The sequence below is a fragment of the Schistocerca serialis genome, chromosome 3, assembly GCF_023864345.2.
Source record: "Schistocerca serialis cubense isolate TAMUIC-IGC-003099 chromosome 3, iqSchSeri2.2, whole genome shotgun sequence".
Classification (NCBI taxonomy): domain Eukaryota; kingdom Metazoa; phylum Arthropoda; class Insecta; order Orthoptera; family Acrididae; genus Schistocerca; species Schistocerca serialis.
The window spans coordinates 221381440-221398041 of record NC_064640.1 but is presented as its reverse complement, the minus strand read 5'-3'; the positions used below and the strand labels follow the sequence as shown (position 1 = coordinate 221398041).

Here is a 16602-nt window from a genome sequence, read left to right as displayed (position 1 = left end):
GCGTCACATGACAGGAATATGTTGTCGACCCACCTAACTTGCACACTTGGCGAATGGGTAAAAAGAATCTCCTACCTTGCCCGATTTAGGTTTTCTTGTGGATGTGATAATCGCTCCCAAAAAAGTGATGAAAACATAAGAGTGTGTCACATAAACTGCAACAAATTAATGCAACAGTTTCACAGTCGCACAGTTTCTTCTGTGCTCTGTCAAAACATATGTTTTTAACGTTTTCAAATTTTGCCGTGTGTAGATCGTCAAATCCTGCATATGTCCAAGCAAATCTGAACATGTCCTGGAATTGTGGAGAGCGAAGTTGATTATGTGTGAGTGCCTGAACTTTGATAATTGTCTGTAAATAAAAAATTAAACTTTTTGCTCGAGGGAAGAATTGAGCCAAGGACCTCTCGCTCCGCAACTGCTCACGCTAACCACGGGACCACGGCACTCCTGTGTTTACATCATCCTTGATGTTGCATATGTTGCCCATGTACTAATCAGTTTGTATATTTTGCTTATTTTTTCATAGTTCCACACAACTTCCTGTTTTCTCGATTGATTGGTGTTCAGTTTTTCAAGGCCTATCCACTGTGCCAACTTATAACTAAATCTGAGGGGGGTGCGATGAGGAGGTTCCCTTGTTAGTAGCGGATCATTGTTTCCTATTTGTCAACACTGGAGCGAAACGTTCTGCTTTTTGTATGCTAGATACGTAAGGAATCATTGATGCGCTTTTCCCCTAATCCATAATTATCCACCTTATGTAAAAGTTAGATCAGAGAAAACGCTTACTGTCCTCAATTTGCCATTGAGTTCTAAAAATGCCTCGCATGCGAACGAGAAAACCGCATTTTCTGTTAAAATTTCCTTCCTGAAGAGATTCCGACAGGAAAATATGTGTACCAATACGTGTTGCAACACTTTTAGATATAGGCTTTTCAAAAACCATTCGAAAACATTGGTAGTATGGAAATGGTCTAACTTTTGTGAGGATCATCCACTCCTTGTTTTTATAAAGTGGCTTTACTTATTATTTTACTCTGTCTGGATACTGACCATATTCAGTGACTAACAATTAAACATTTTGTATACGTAAAGTAGCACGTTAATGAACCCTGAATTCAAACCCCAGTGTACGTAGCAGTTTCATTACAAGAAAGTACTACTCAGAAGACGAAATTACTGAAAGAGTATTGCATTCATCGTTAAATGTTATGATAAGTGGTAATTAACACATATGATGTAAGCTCGCTACCCACTGGCGTCAGGGAAGGAGCTATATCCCCGAGGAGTGACGTCAGGCAGGACAAATGCTGGCAGTTGTGTCTAGAGGGGAGTAGTGGACGAGTGCTGGGGACGAGGGAAAGCTGCACTGGACGCAGCAAGTGATTCGTGATGACTGAGGTCGAATTACGTGAAGGAATGGGGAGATAATTAACAGTTTTGAGACAGAATACTGAGGGCGGAAGAGTGTGCTGAATATTGACTGTAATAGTAGTCGAAAAAGTTTATTTTTGACAAAGTGCAACCTAGCAAAACTTGTGGTGCAATACGTAGTAACAGTGTATGTTATCCGTTTGTGTCGCAATATAACAGTAACTAGTAAGTGATAAGGTAAAGGAAATGAGTGTAGGTCTCTTATTTCCGTAAAACATTTGCCTACACATTTAACTCAAGAAAGGACCGACAACACACTCCATAGCAGCTCCACTCATTTTAAACAATAAAATTTTATTGCGCAACTTGCGAGATAGTTCTCAAGACAAAGAAGACACCTTCAAGAGAACAGCTTGGGAACGCTAGTGTTGTCTCCATGTCGCAGAATTTAAAAATAACTTCTATTGCAGTCAAATTCAGTTCATGAACGCAAAAAATGGCTCTAAGCTCTATCGGACTTAACATCGGAGATCATCAGTCCCCTAGACGTAGAACTACTTAGACCAAACCAACCTAAGGACGTCACACACATCCATGCCCGAGACAGGATTCGAACCTACGACCGTAGCAGCAGCGCGGTTCCAGACTGAAGAACCTTTTTTTCTTTTTTTTCATTTTGTTCAGTATTGTTCGTTGCGTTTGGTCTGGGCGGACGTCACAAGGCATCCGTTGAAGTTTATCGTTGATTCCTTTACTCAGTTTTTTTTATTACAGAGGGCGAGTTGCCCTCTGGCCGAACACGCTGAGCTACCGTGCCGGCGACGAGCCGCTCGGTCAAAGCGGCCGGCCTCATGAGCGCAGTCAGATTCAATAATATGAGCAGACATACAAATTCCGTTATACGTAAACATTACCATTTAACAGAGATCTAACAGTAGGCTAATTATTGTTGTCGACCCGTGCCGGTGTAAGATACGGTCGCAGGTTCGAATCCTGCCTCGGGCATGGATGTGTGTGATGTCCTTCGGTTAGTTAGGTTTAAGTAGTTCTAAGTTCTAGGGGACTGATGACCTCAGATGTTAAGTCCCACAGTGCCCAGAGCCAAATCCTATGCAAGTCTTCAGGACTAAAAATTATGCTTCATGAAGACAATTTATATGCCAATTAGGATGGTGAACATACGGAAAATTAAGAATTTCAAACAAGAACTTTTGAAAAATTTCTATTTTTCAGTTGATTTGGTACCTACTGACAAATACATTCACACAGTTAAAGAAATTTGTGGCTGGTAAACGTTTTGTATCGTATTAAGGGATTAAGACAGTATTACATGAGAAACATGCAGACCACCCAGGATCACCCTTCAGGGACACTCTGGTAAGACACTGGACGGAATACATTCACCTCAGAGGGGACTATGTCGAATACTACGAGGGCATTCTGAAAAGTAATGCCTCCGAATTTTTTTTTTAGGTGAAAACCCCTAAAGAAACTCTTAAAGCTTTTTAAATAAAACATACGTTATTAACATTCTACATCTTTATTCTTCATATCTACATATTTGTTTCTCAACATATTCATCCTGGCGGCGAAAATATTTCTCCCAACGAGAGACCAGTTTGTTGATACCGTCCCATTAGAATGTTTGACTTTGATGACGGAGACACAACCTCACCTCTGCTTGCATTGCTTCGTCGCTATCAAAGTGAATTCATCGAAGGCGTTCTTTAAGGCCTGGAACAGGATGAAAATCGGATGGAGCCAGGTCGGGACTGCATGGAGGATAATCGATGACAGAGAACCCAAGGCGTCGGATTGTTGCACATGTCGCAGCACTCGAGTGTGTTCTGGCATTGTCATGCTGAAGCAGAGAGTGCTTCATGTGGGGAAAACTCTTGAATTCGACCCTCGACAACAGCACGATAATGATGTGCTGAAATCAAGAGAGAGCTTCTTGGCAACTAATGATGCTCTCACAGGAACACCACAGCAAGGACCTCAAAGTGGTGGGGGAAATGTCAAAATTTGGAGAAATGGATGGTTCAGAAGGAAGAGCTTCCTCCTCGTCATTCAATGACTTGGACAACACGGAAGGCTCTCAACAGACTCGTACCACGAGATATGAGACCAACCTGCAAAAGTGGGGCCTTCCTTTGGAGTCATAGTGTTTTTATTTTATTTTTTTATTCTTCAAGTGTGGTGGGGTACCAGGAGAGACCTGACGAGGGCAACACCGGATGCACTCAAAGTGGCCAATTTATGATCAATCAATGTATAAACTAATGTCAACGACCGATTTCCTTTTGTTGATTGTTTACTTCGTACTTCCGACACGATAGAAAATAAAAGTGATATACATGCACCTATCTCACGAGGATTAGCTAATTTAACGCGCAAAATGCAATTCTTAAGCATAATATGCTGATGAGCCAAAACAATAGGATTACTACCCGCCACTAGACTGTATGCCAACTGGTGACGCTGCGCTCACGTAATGTAAGAACAAAAGTATACAAGTGGACCAGAGACGACTGGAAAATCATTCTAGCGATGACACGGATCGCATATGGAGAAAGTCACTGGCATAGATGACGTTCACAAAGGGCAGATTGTTACGGCAAGCACCTGGGAACGAGAATTACGGAAACTGAGAAGCTGGTCGGCTACTGGCATGCAACCGTCATGACCATCTATGGAAATTGATTGGAGGACGTGAAACGTGTTGGCGACAGTGTTGGACGTCCAAACATCATCATAGAACTTGTAGGACCTAGTCTAGCACGCACCGTAAAGCAGAATAGGTGGCGACCTGCGGTAGATCCGACGACAGAATACGATGCTGGTGCAAGCAAAGTGTTTCCGAGCACACCATTCAGCACACGTTGCTGAACAGGGGGCTCCGCAGCAGTCGCCCCCTGCGTGTTTACACATGTTGACCTAATGACATCCACAATTAAGATTATTGCAATAGGAACGAGATCATCGAGACTGGTCCATGGATTAATGCAAACGTGTCGCCTGATCGAATGAATCACGTTTCTTGTAACACCAAGTCGATGTTGTATCCGTATACACTGTCATCCAGTGGAACGGCTGCTCGACACATCCATGGTACCACATATACAGGGCTGTGGGGACAGTATTGTGCCGTGAGGGATATTCACTTGAGAGCCATCGAACCTGTGGTAATAATCGAAGGGACCCTGGCAACTGTTTACTACGCGAACGTAATTGCGGACGAGTTGCATCTCTTCATGCTTGGTGGCTTCCCCGACTGGTTAGCACAGAATTAGTCATCCCAGTGCGCACGCGCAGATGAGCCGTGAAGCGTTTATAAATGGCGCAGCGATCGAGTCACGAGGTCAACTGCGTGCGCACTGCCTCTAACAAGGGAACCTCCCCATCGCATCCCCCTCACATTTAGTTATAAGTTGGCACAGTGGATAGGCCGTGAAAAACTGAACACAGATCAATCGAGAAAACAGGAAGAAGTTGTGTGGAACTATGAAAAAAATAAGCAAAATATACAAACTGAGTAGTCCATGCGCAACATAGGCAACATCAAGGATAGTGTGAGCTCAGGAGCGCCGTGGTCCCGTGGTTCGCGTGAGCAGCTGCAGAAAGACAGGTCCTTGGTTCAAGTTTTCCCTCGAGTGAAAAGTTTACTTTCTTTATTTTCGCAAAGTTATGATCTGTCCGTTCGTTCACTGACGTCTCTGTTCACTGTAATAAGTTTAGTGTCTGTGTTTTGCGACCGCACCGCAAAACCGTGCCATTAGTAGACGAAAGGATGTGCCTCTCCAATGGGAACCGAAAACATTTGATCGCATGGTCATAGGTCAACAGATTCCTCCACAGGAAAACACGTCTGATATATTCTATACGACACTGGTGACGGCATGTGCGTCACAAGACAGGAATATGTTGTCGACCCACCTAACTTGTACACTTGGCGAATGGGTAAAAAGATTCTTCTACCTTGCCCGATTTAGGTTTTCTTGTGGATGTGATAATCACTCCCAAAAAAAGTAATGAAAACATAAGAGTGTCACATAAACTGAAAAATTTAACTTTTCACTCGAGGGAAGACTTGAACCGAGGACCTCCCACTCCGCAGCTGCTCACGCTAGCCACGGGGCCACTGCGCTCCTGAGCGCACAACTTGCTTCATGTGTCCTATCTTCCACATGGACTACTCAGTTCGTATATTTTGCTTATTTTTTCGTAGTTCCACACAACTTCTTCCTGTTTTGTCGTTTGATCTGTGTTCAGTTTTTCAAGGCCTATCCACTGTGCCAACTTATAACTAAATCTGAGGGGGGTGCGATGGGGAGGTTCCCTTGTAAATGAGCCTAAGGCCATGTCCTACGTGAGCGACAGAAGCGAGCGACAGCGAGCGACTTCTGGATATGCGACACTCCAGCGACAAGCAGCAGCATGGAGCGACAACCTTGGGTGTCCTGCGTGCGAGAGACCATGTCGCACTCAAGATGGCTGCTTAGAGACAACCAGCTGTTTCTATAAAACGGTGTCCTTAATCCATAGAATTCTGTAGCTGGACAGTAAGGCTACAGAATTAGGTTTGCTTAAGAAAATAAAGTGAAAAGGAATGCTGTGTATGAAATTTACAAATGGAGGAATCTCCATGAGTATCATCAACTACGAAATCGCCAGACAAATTCTTCGAATACACGTGAATGAGCAGAGGAGCATTCGACTATCCCATCAATAAATTAAATACGAATGTTTTTTTACTTGATCAAGAACTTTTAACAGCCAATAAATGTGGAGGAATGACTATTACATGACTAACTACACTAAATACGAACATAAGCACACACACTGACTTAGTGAATAATAGCTAGTTGTGGTGTAGAGGTGGCGTGTTCACTTCGTAATTACGTGTGTGGATAAAGATCTGGGTTCGATTCCGGGCCGTTCTTATAATTTCACTGACTGTTACGATTCTGTATACTAAGTTTTATGTATACTGTTAACGCTGCAACGCTAAGTATATTTTTAAGGTATTACCAAAGAACTTGATCTTCACACCTATCCCAGTGTATCACACACATTTAATTCCTAATAATGAACCACGAAATTTTACAGATATTTGATGTTGCAAACGTAATTCATCAGCGGTCAGTGTTAAGGCCTAGCGTTTCAATTACTCTAAGTAGTCTGTAAAAGTAAGGCTTCCAAAATTTTTTAAAAGAAAGTCAAATGTTTTGTATAATGATTTGTCTAAAAGCATAAAATAAAAATATTATGGAAACGTTTGGTGCACTTCATTTCCTATACATGATTTCGAGCATCATTCAAAGGCATGTAGAACGTTTCTCTGATCTACTTATTTCTTTTACACAAATTACTTCATAATATATTTGACTGATTTCTTCCATTTTTGAATTTCAAGTTTTATTCAGAAAGCATGATCTTACTGACCCTACATTTGCTGTCCTAACGTACTTGATTCGAAGGAAGCCTTTTTGTTATTTAAATACCGCACCAATGTATCTTTTTATGTGCAAAATAGCTATGTCTTGACCAGATGAAATTTTTGACACTTCATTTACAGCAGCTTTTCGTGAAATATTTCAGTTTTTCCTCAGTTTATTAATTAAGTTTTCGTTCATTACCCTGATTACTTTCAAGCACTTAAATATTTTCATGCCAAACTAGACCTCATGCTGGTCACTTTGATACCCCATTTACCTGTTTCTCTCCCTTTGTTTGGCTATGAAAATTTGGACGAAACCTCATGGTGTAAGTTATAGGGAGTCCTGTTTTCACTTTGCTCATGCGTTTACAAAAACGTATCGAGTGTTAATCATACGATAAAATTGTCCTTTCTGCGTGCTGTCATTTCCAAAAATCGACGTTCCCATACCTTGAACCTTTTATGGGATACGACGATTTTTACGACCACCTGATTCCTGAAGAGCAGGAAAGGTTCGGACGCGCCGCGCGTGACTCGTCCGCGGATATAACAACCAATATCTCAAGAATGAAAAGAGATATCATTCAGGTCTCAACTTTAAATACAACTGAGATATATTGGTTACATTTCATACGCAATAATGTATGGCCTTAAATGAACTATACGGAAAGTCTGCACAATGTGATTTTACCTCTGCAAATTCTTAAAAATTTTGTGCAGCACAGTAACTATGACGAATAACGAAAATAAATTCTGACCTTTATCCTTTAAGGATATCAGGCTATAGGTTGCGGAAGAATCAGTTTTTTTCACCGAATAGTTTTCTTAAAATCGGATGTTAAGTATTTCATAACTGCCGTCGCGTCCGCTCCACTGCTTTGCAAAGAAGACACGTGGCTGTCGCTCTGTGTCACGTGTGCTGCAGCGACAAGATTCAAACACGTTTGAATTCAAACGTCGCTAGTTGCAGTGGGAGACAGGCAGCGACACACATGTCGCTCACGTAGGACACTTCCCTAAGTACACCTGCAGTTGTGTTTTGTCACCCGAAGCTGTCGCGCACTGTCACTCGCTTCTGTCGCTCATGTAGGATACGGCCTAAGGCAGTTACGATCAGTGAGACATTTATGTTTCAAGCTGACGTTGGACGTAAACACGGCTAAATGTGAAGACTTAACAGAGTTGCAGAAAGGAGCAATCGTGTTTGGCCGTGGCAATGACTATACGGTGTGTGAAGTTGGTGAATTTCTTGGTCTTTCGCGGCAGACTACAAGCAGTGGTGTAGCACCCGTGACCCCGTAACGCGTCAGTATTGTGGTCAGAAAAAGATCCTGACTGAGAGGGAGTGGAGAGGTGTTTCACAGCTTGTGAATCACAATCGCTCCCAAACCCAACAGGAATCGCTGCAGTCAGTGAATGAAGGTCCAATCTCACCTATTAACGAGACAACATTACGACGGGAACAGCGTGCAATGAGCTTTTGGAGTCGACCACATCACAAGGGGCCATTGCTCACACTGGCATATGAAGCTACGCGTCTTAAATGGGACGGAAATCATCTAATGTGGGCAATATCTGACTTGCGGAACGTAACGTAGTCTGACAAATCACGTTTTTGCCTATATTCAAATAACACACGTCGTCGACTGCACAGAAGGCCAAATCAAGCATTTCATCCTGAATGTGTGCAAGGTCAGGTTCAAGTCAGAGGTGGATCGGTAATATTTTGGGGGTGTTTTTCTTGTCATGAAGTAGACCCAATCCCTGAGGTGACTGCTAACATGAAGCAGCATGTTTATGTAAGCATTCTGAATGATCGGATGTTACCTTTCAGTCACAACATTTGCATTATCGATATGCTATTGACACCCCTATTTTTCAAGACAGCAACAATGGAGTTCATTGGGCTGGAAGAATGTGTAACTAGTTTTCTGAACACAGAACATCTTTACTCATCTGTAAAATCACCTTACTTGAACCCCATAGTGGATCTGCATGACATGTTGGAACAACCGTTAAAACGCCGGCATCAGTATCTCCACCATTTGGTGGAACTGGGTTATCAAATCCTCGGCGAGTGGCTTAACCTGGACGTGATGTACCTGCATAACCTTATGGACTCGTTTCCTAAGCGAATTCGGGCGGTTATCAAGTCCACGTGCGGCATTACGTGGAATTAAATGGTGTTTGTTATGATTTCTGTAGGGGTGACTAATTTTTTGTCTGGTGAGCTTATCTACCAGGAGGATAATGGTCTGTGTCGAAAGACCAGAATCGTGCTACAGCAGTTTGACGAGTATGATTGTAAACTCAGTTTGGTATCTTGGCCACCAAATTCACCTGATTTGAACCTTATGGGACACATCTGCGTCGCAACCAGGCGCAGCTCCGCGTCCGCAAACCATCGGTCCGTAAATTACGGGAACTGTATGACCTGTACGTAGAAATCTAGACCGAGCGAGGTGGCGCAGTGGTTAGACACTGGACTCGCATTCGGGAGGACGAAGGTTCAATCCCGCGTCCGGCCATCCTGATTTAGGTTTTCCGTGATTTCCCTAAATCGCTCCAGGCAAATGCCGGGATGGTTCCTTTCAAAGTGCACGGCCGACTTCCTTCCCCGTCCTTCCCTAATCCGATGAGACCGTTGACCTCGCTGTCTGGTCTCCTTCCCCAAAACAACCAACCAACCAACCTAGAAATCTAGAGCCGTGTACCTCTGGAACCCTACCAAGGACTTATTGAATCCATGTCACGCAGAATCTCTGCTGTATTGTGTTCCAAATGTAAACCAGTACGCTACTAAGCAGATGGTCATAATGCTTTGGATCGTTGGTATATGTCATAGAGTATGTGTTCCTATGGAGTGAGCATAGTCTACTGCGCCTGTTATCAACAGCATACCGAGCTAGTCACGTGATTTTGGGACTACACTGTGTCTACAGTTTGCGGTAATGCCGAAATTTGAATACTGCACGTATTCGCCTTGTTTTATATACGTTTCTGCACGTTTGAGTTTTAGTAACAGCTATGGTCCAGTATTGTCTTTGCCACAAATGTAAAGAGAAGTATGTGAAAGGAGGATCTGTTATTTTTCATGGGTATGTACAATAAATATATGTAATTGTAAATGTCATGCTGATATGAGGCACTTTCATGTTGAAAAATATCGGGACATGACATTACGAAGTCTTGCACTGTAGGAATAAAATCTGCTATTTATGGCCATGTATTTACAAGAGAAGTACTAGATAAATTTGCAAGTGTGTTTGAGTAAAATGCCAGACATACATGGTAGTCTGATTAATTTCCTCCAGTTTATGCAGGTTCTCATACCCTTGTGTGTATCTAAGTATTTCCGCGTGAGACAGTTTCGTATGCAGTGTCTTTGTAACGTAATTAATTAGAACAATTTCGGCTATGTGAATGAGTACAATAGAAGACTATTGTTAGCTGTCACTTCTTCTATTAGTCCGAAATTCAAGCATTGATGCTGTATTTTTTTTTTTTTTTGTGCGAAGTGTATGGAAATGGAAATGAGCATTTGGCGTCATTGGCCGGGATGCCCCTTATGGGGCAGGTCCGGCCGCCTTGGTGCAGTTATTATATTCGACGCCACATTGGGCGACCTGCGGGCCGGATGGGGATGAAATGATGATGAAGACAACAACACCCAGTCCCTGAGCGGAGAAAAATCCCCAACACAGCCGGGAATCGAAACCGGGCCCGTAGGACGGCAATCCGTCACGCTGACCACTCAGCTATCGGGGCGGATTGTGAAGTGTATGATTTTACTTTTCTGATGGGAAGGCGAAAAAAGTTACAGATATATTACTTGTCTACAAAAATGAGAAGGGTAAATAAAGAAGAATAGAAAATAATAATGGACAAGCAGGTGATGCAAATCGCTTACCGTATTTACCGTAACAATTTCGATAGTTCCAGATGCGTTGTTTCTTCGTGACACTTTGGCGTCGTCTACAGTGTCCTTGTAACGGAATTAATTAGAATCGACAATATGAATAATCGCAATACAAAACGTAAAAAAATTGTTGTCTGTCACTTCTTATCCCATTAAAAACGTAAATGAAGTGGAATATCTGAGCTATGATCTTGATGCGAAAAAGCACAATGCCATCGCTCTTAAAATCTTTAAGGCAGCTTCAGTTCCTGGTATCAGTTTAATAAGCTCTGACAAATGCGTATACGAAGTTTCGCGGTACCTCTGAAGGTGATCTATCTGTAGCAGCGAAGTAACAATGCCCGTAATACGCTAAGCGCTATACGGCCTAAAATACACGCGACTTGAGCTGCAGGAGAATTCGCGGACAGAACCCTCGTTACGCGCATGTGAATGCTCACTCTACTGACATTTATGCTCTGTGATGTAGGTCGGTGTTCGTACTCCATAACTGGCCATTACATTATTCACTCCATGAAGACGGGACACAACTTGAAATTGGCATGAAGTGTACTCTTTGCTTGGATGTGCAAATGATCAGCGTTTCGGCACAACCATACACAGTACGTAGGGCAACATTTTGTATACAGGCTCATTTTGCTAAACGAGGACAAACTCCAGGAAACGGCCCCTGTTAGGACAAGGACCGATAAAGGTCATTTGGACATAGGACTGGAAATATGTTCGAAGGGAAGTACACACATTTGAAGAAACGATCTTTGACAGTGGGTTCGATATCAGCACTAGACAGCATGGTATAGGCCAGACGACCGTGTGGAACATTCTCCACGACAACAGCCACTAACAGTATCAACCAAAGCGGTAGTTCTGGTTGAAAATTTAAAAAAACTGATTTTTTATTTTTAAGCTTAAAAATGTTCTTTAGGATTTCTATTTTATTGTAGTGTTCATCCAAAGTTCGCCAGAAACTCCGTTGTCGAGTTGCAAGGCAATCTGTGAAGAGGTGTCTCCGAAAACCATTCACAATGGGGAAAAAAATAGTAGACATCTAATTTCAACGACGGTTCAACAGCCACTATGGAAATTACGAATGTGCCTGAACTTAAGATCGAACCAACCTGTTACAATTTCTGCCCAAAATCGGACTAAAAGTGAATCTATCGGACAGAGCAATGGATAACAAAAGTTGCCAAAGAGTCCCGCTGGTCCACCGTAGCCATGGAGAAGGTGGAGGAGGCCTCTATCTGGATCTGGGAAAATTGCTGTATGGTCCAGAGATCTCTGACTGGAGGTGTGTTTAACATAACTACAACAAATATAATCCAAAACTTTAAACACGTATCTCTCGAAACCATATTTTTCAGATTGGTGGTAAACATAATTTGAAACGGTACATAAGATTTTGATCGGACTTTGATGCTGGCATTCTAAACTGAATTCTTTGTCAGAGTACGCACCCGTTTTGCAATATCTTCAAGAGCCTGTTTTCGGTGCACACTCGTGTATCAATATTCTGGGCGAAAAAATGTAGCATTTGCTTCAACGCGTGACCATTTTGTTAGAACTTAATATTTTTCAATTATCCTACGTATGCTGGTAGAAAACATATTGAAAATGACTTATGTAAAATTAGTTTGTTACAGGTCCAGTAGGAGGGCTTCGAGAATTCCCGTCGATGACAAATGTTCCGACTGCAAAGGGTCCTTCCACCGGGTGCAGCGGTTACAGAGAGCGTACCCCCAAATAACCTAAAAACTTAATCGTGTATTCGTAGAACTAGAAGTGGCGGCACGCGCATCAAGCTCTGTCGTTACTCGTGATCTTGACAATTGCTTCTGCTGGGGTAGCGAGAAATTCGAGTATGAACAACACACTCGGTCGTAGCGGAAAGGGAAACGGCTAATGTAGTGAAGGAACTGCAATTAAAACTCCAAGCTTCGTAAATACAACTTAGTGAATATATTATTTCTTTCTTATAATATTTTCATCTCTGCATTTTCTTCCCCTCTTGCTCACAAACAGCGTTGCATCAGAAAGCAGTCACGCTTTTCGTTCGATGAGCATGTGCCCAGAAGCAAAATTTTTGTGTACTGTAGTCACACTCAGTTTACGAAGTTATTTTATGACTGTTTGCCGCGCAGGATTAGCCGAGCGGTCTATGGCGCTGCAGTCATGGACTGTGCGGCTGGTCCCAGCTGAGGTTCGAGTCCTCCCTCGGGCATGGGTATTTGTGTTTGTCCTTAGGATAATTTAGGTTAAGTAGTGTGTAAGCTTAGGGACTGATGACCTTAGCAGTTAAGTCCCATAAGATTTCACACACATTTGAACCTTTTTATGACTTTATGGGATATTCTTCAAGTCTGTGGCATTTGAGTAACGCTTCGTATCCTGCTGTTCTGCACTTAACGCCTCACAAGACTAAAATTATTGCTTTTAGCCACCATCTGAAATTAAAAATAGTGTTGTATATTCGTTTTGTCGAATAGAGCTCCCTATCTCGTTCTGTTACCATTTCAAAATAATAATGCAAGTTTTCTCAAACGAGAAAGCAGCAAGACAAAAACGTAGACGACAATATTGTGTTGATTCTTCCCATAATGGTCCAAGTCGAAAGTTGGTGGACAGTTTCATCGGTAAATAAGAATTGTTATTCAAATTATCGATGAAATCGAAGGAAAGCTTTTTCTAAGAACTGTTATCAAATTTTATTTTGCCCTTGAGTTCATCTTTTAGAATTTCTTTAACACAATGTCTGACGATATGCTCGCTCCTTTGTCCGTATTTGAACTTTTTAGCTTTATATGGAATCGAGATAACTTAATGAAGATAATGAGACAAAGAAGTCCACCAGTTTTTATTATTTTAGCATGCTACTGTTCAGAAACTATAATAATTTTGAAATAAACTAATTGACTCTCATTTCAGATGGTTGTAAGAGTCAACGAAAAATCTCCAGGAAAATCCAATAACATTGGTTTGGGCACCTCGTTCACTGGACATTAAAAAATTAAACAACCAGCAACTTGAAATTATCGCAGCTGGAACTACCCCTGCTTATTCCGAGTCTATTCAGTAGAAAGTACGTCTCCTCAGTTAACTTTCTCAAAACGTCCTCCGTCGAGCGTAGCATTATGACAACAGTCGATTGTCAACGATCTCACGAGCAGCACACGCACAGTGGGACGTCGATGGCTTGCTGCACCAGATGTCTGTCCCACTGCACGTAATGGTTGCGAGTATGCGACGAGCTTACGAGAGAGTCGAAGGCTAAGACAACTAGCTCTACTTTCAATTGCACTATTTGATGCTGTGCGGCTGGTCCCGGCGGAGGTTCGAGTCCTCCCTCGGGCATGGGTGTGTGTGTTTGTCCTTAGGATAGCTTAGGTTAAGTAGTGTGTAAGCTTAGGGACTGATGATCTTAGCAGTTAAGTCCCATAAGATTTCACACACATTTGAACTATTTGATGATGTCTTGAACTCTGCTGGAGGAACTTAGAATAAGGATTCTGTCATCATATCGACTCAGCGGCAACCTGAAGAATCAGGAGACGTACCAGCCCAGCCATCGTACGTGAGAGAGTCCGCTGTACTCGCTAGTGCCTGGACCTGACCAACAAAGCGCTTTACAAATTACATCTACAGCTGGCCAACCAGTTCAGTTCTTGGACGTGGGACTGGATTGATGGTGTCACATTGGTCATAACAGACTCTGCGCAAAGAAGGGCCACCGGACACCAGACATCGAAATTCGATTGTATATCTGAGAGGCAACCTCATGATATTCTCTGAAAGACTATCATCAATATCACGGGCGAGCAGCTGAATGAGGGTGCGATGTCAGTTCTTAAGAAAGGACTGAATTTTGCACCCGCTACTAAATCTGCCCCTGTCACGAATATAATCAGTTCAGTTGAACAGGCAGCAGCACGACTTCTTCGTGAAACAGTAAAAGAAGTATGTCGCGAAACCTGTCGTGCTCTCACGCAAACAAAATCTATGAAACCGAACATCTCTAGCAGGGGAAGGATAGACATAAGGGGACTAAGAGAATATCCTGAAACTGTGATCTTACCAGCCGATTAGAGCAACGAAACTGTGGTCCTATCTCACTAGAAGTACATGGAGAAAATGCGGGGCCTGTTAGAAGACAGTGCATATCGGAAGATCGACACTGTCGCTGTCAAGAGGGTGGAGAGGAAGACCATGGCGCTTCTCAAAGAATCCGGCTTGCCAAACGAGGTTATTAGGAAGCTAAGACAAAGAGCATCAATTCCACCAAACCTTTGTGGACTGCCGAAGGTTCACAAGGATAGGGTAACTTTATGTCCCATTGTCAGCAACACTGGTGCTCTGACATACTCACGTCCTAAGAATTCAAAGGATTTGCTTGGCCATTACGTCGGGAAGTGCTCACATCACACTCGCAACTCACTGGATTTTGTTGGACGCCATAACAACTTCAAGCTTAAAGATACCGACGTCCTTGTGACTTTCGACGTCGTTTCCCTATTTACCAGAGTGCCTTTACAAGACTGCTTAGAACTTGCTGGCCAGAAATTTGACGCAGAGACGACCAACCTCTTTAGGGACGTCTAGACGTTTGCATACTTTCTTTTCGACGGTGTCTACTACGAGCAAACGGGAGGAGTAGCCTAGGGGAGTCCTCTTTCACCAGTTGTCGCCAATATGTACATGGAATTTTTCGAGGCGAAAGCCCTGGAATCAGCACAATGGAAACCTACCTGTTTCTTCCGGTATGCAGATCACACTTCCGTCATATGGCCACATGGAAGAGACAAGCTGAATGACTTCCTTACACGCCTCAATTCCTCACACCAGAACTTCAAATTCACCATGGAAGTCGAGGTGGAGGGAGTGCTCCCCTTTCTGGATGTTCTGGTTAGAAGAATAGAGGACGGCAATTTGGGCCGCGTGGTACTGATCCCACATGGTACACAAAACGAGTCAGATCGTTGTTGCAGAAGCAACGAAAAAAGCGTGCCAAATTTAAAAGAACGCAAAATCTCCATGATGGCAAAGTTTTACAGAAGTTCAAAATATAGCGCGTACTTCAATACCAGATGGTTTTAATCATTTCCACAACGAAATTCTGTCTCGAAATGTGGCAGAAAACCCAAAGAGATTCTGGTCATACATAAAGCACACCAGTGGCAAGACGCAATCAATACCTTCACTGCGCGATAACAACGGTGAAGTCACTAATGGTTCAAATGGTTCAAATGGCTCTGAGTACTATGGGACTTAACATCTATGGTCATCAGTCCCCTAGAACTTAGAACTACTTAAACCTAACTAACCTAAGGACATGACACACATCGATGCCCGAGGCAGGATTCGAATGAAGCGGTCGCGCTTCCAGATTGTAGCGCCTACAACCGCTCGGCCACCCCTGCCGGCCCTGGCCAACAGTCGACTTGGACAGCTTTGGAATGGTTGACATGTTCCTGATGGCTTTGTCAGTCAGGTGAGATCCAGAGTGACTAGACCACATTCGAAGTCACTGACGTTCTGGATCACAGGGTCCAAGGTTAGATTCCTGGCCAGGTTGGGGATTTTCTCTGCCCAGGGACTAGGTGTTTGTGCTGTCCTCATCATTTCATCATCGTCATCATCATCATCATTCGTGACAGTGGCAAGATTGGACTGCGTAAAAATTGGACTATGTAAAAATTGGGACTTTATACAGGTGCTGATGACCGCGCAGTTGAGCGCCCCACAAACCAATCATCATCATCGAAGTCACTGAGGCCTACTGACCGACCCATTCTGCTGTTACTGCTTTTCTGCTCAAAACCCAATACTCCCCACCTCTCGTGACGTATAGTGGGTACTTCCGCGTTACTGA

General features: G+C 43.0%; 1 protein-coding gene across 2 annotated transcripts in view; it reads right to left on the bottom strand.

Moving 5' to 3' along the window:
* Nucleotides 1–16602, bottom strand: part of LOC126469954 (uncharacterized) — a 676617-nt gene that overhangs the window by 346125 nt on the left and 313890 nt on the right. The window lies entirely within an intron of this gene.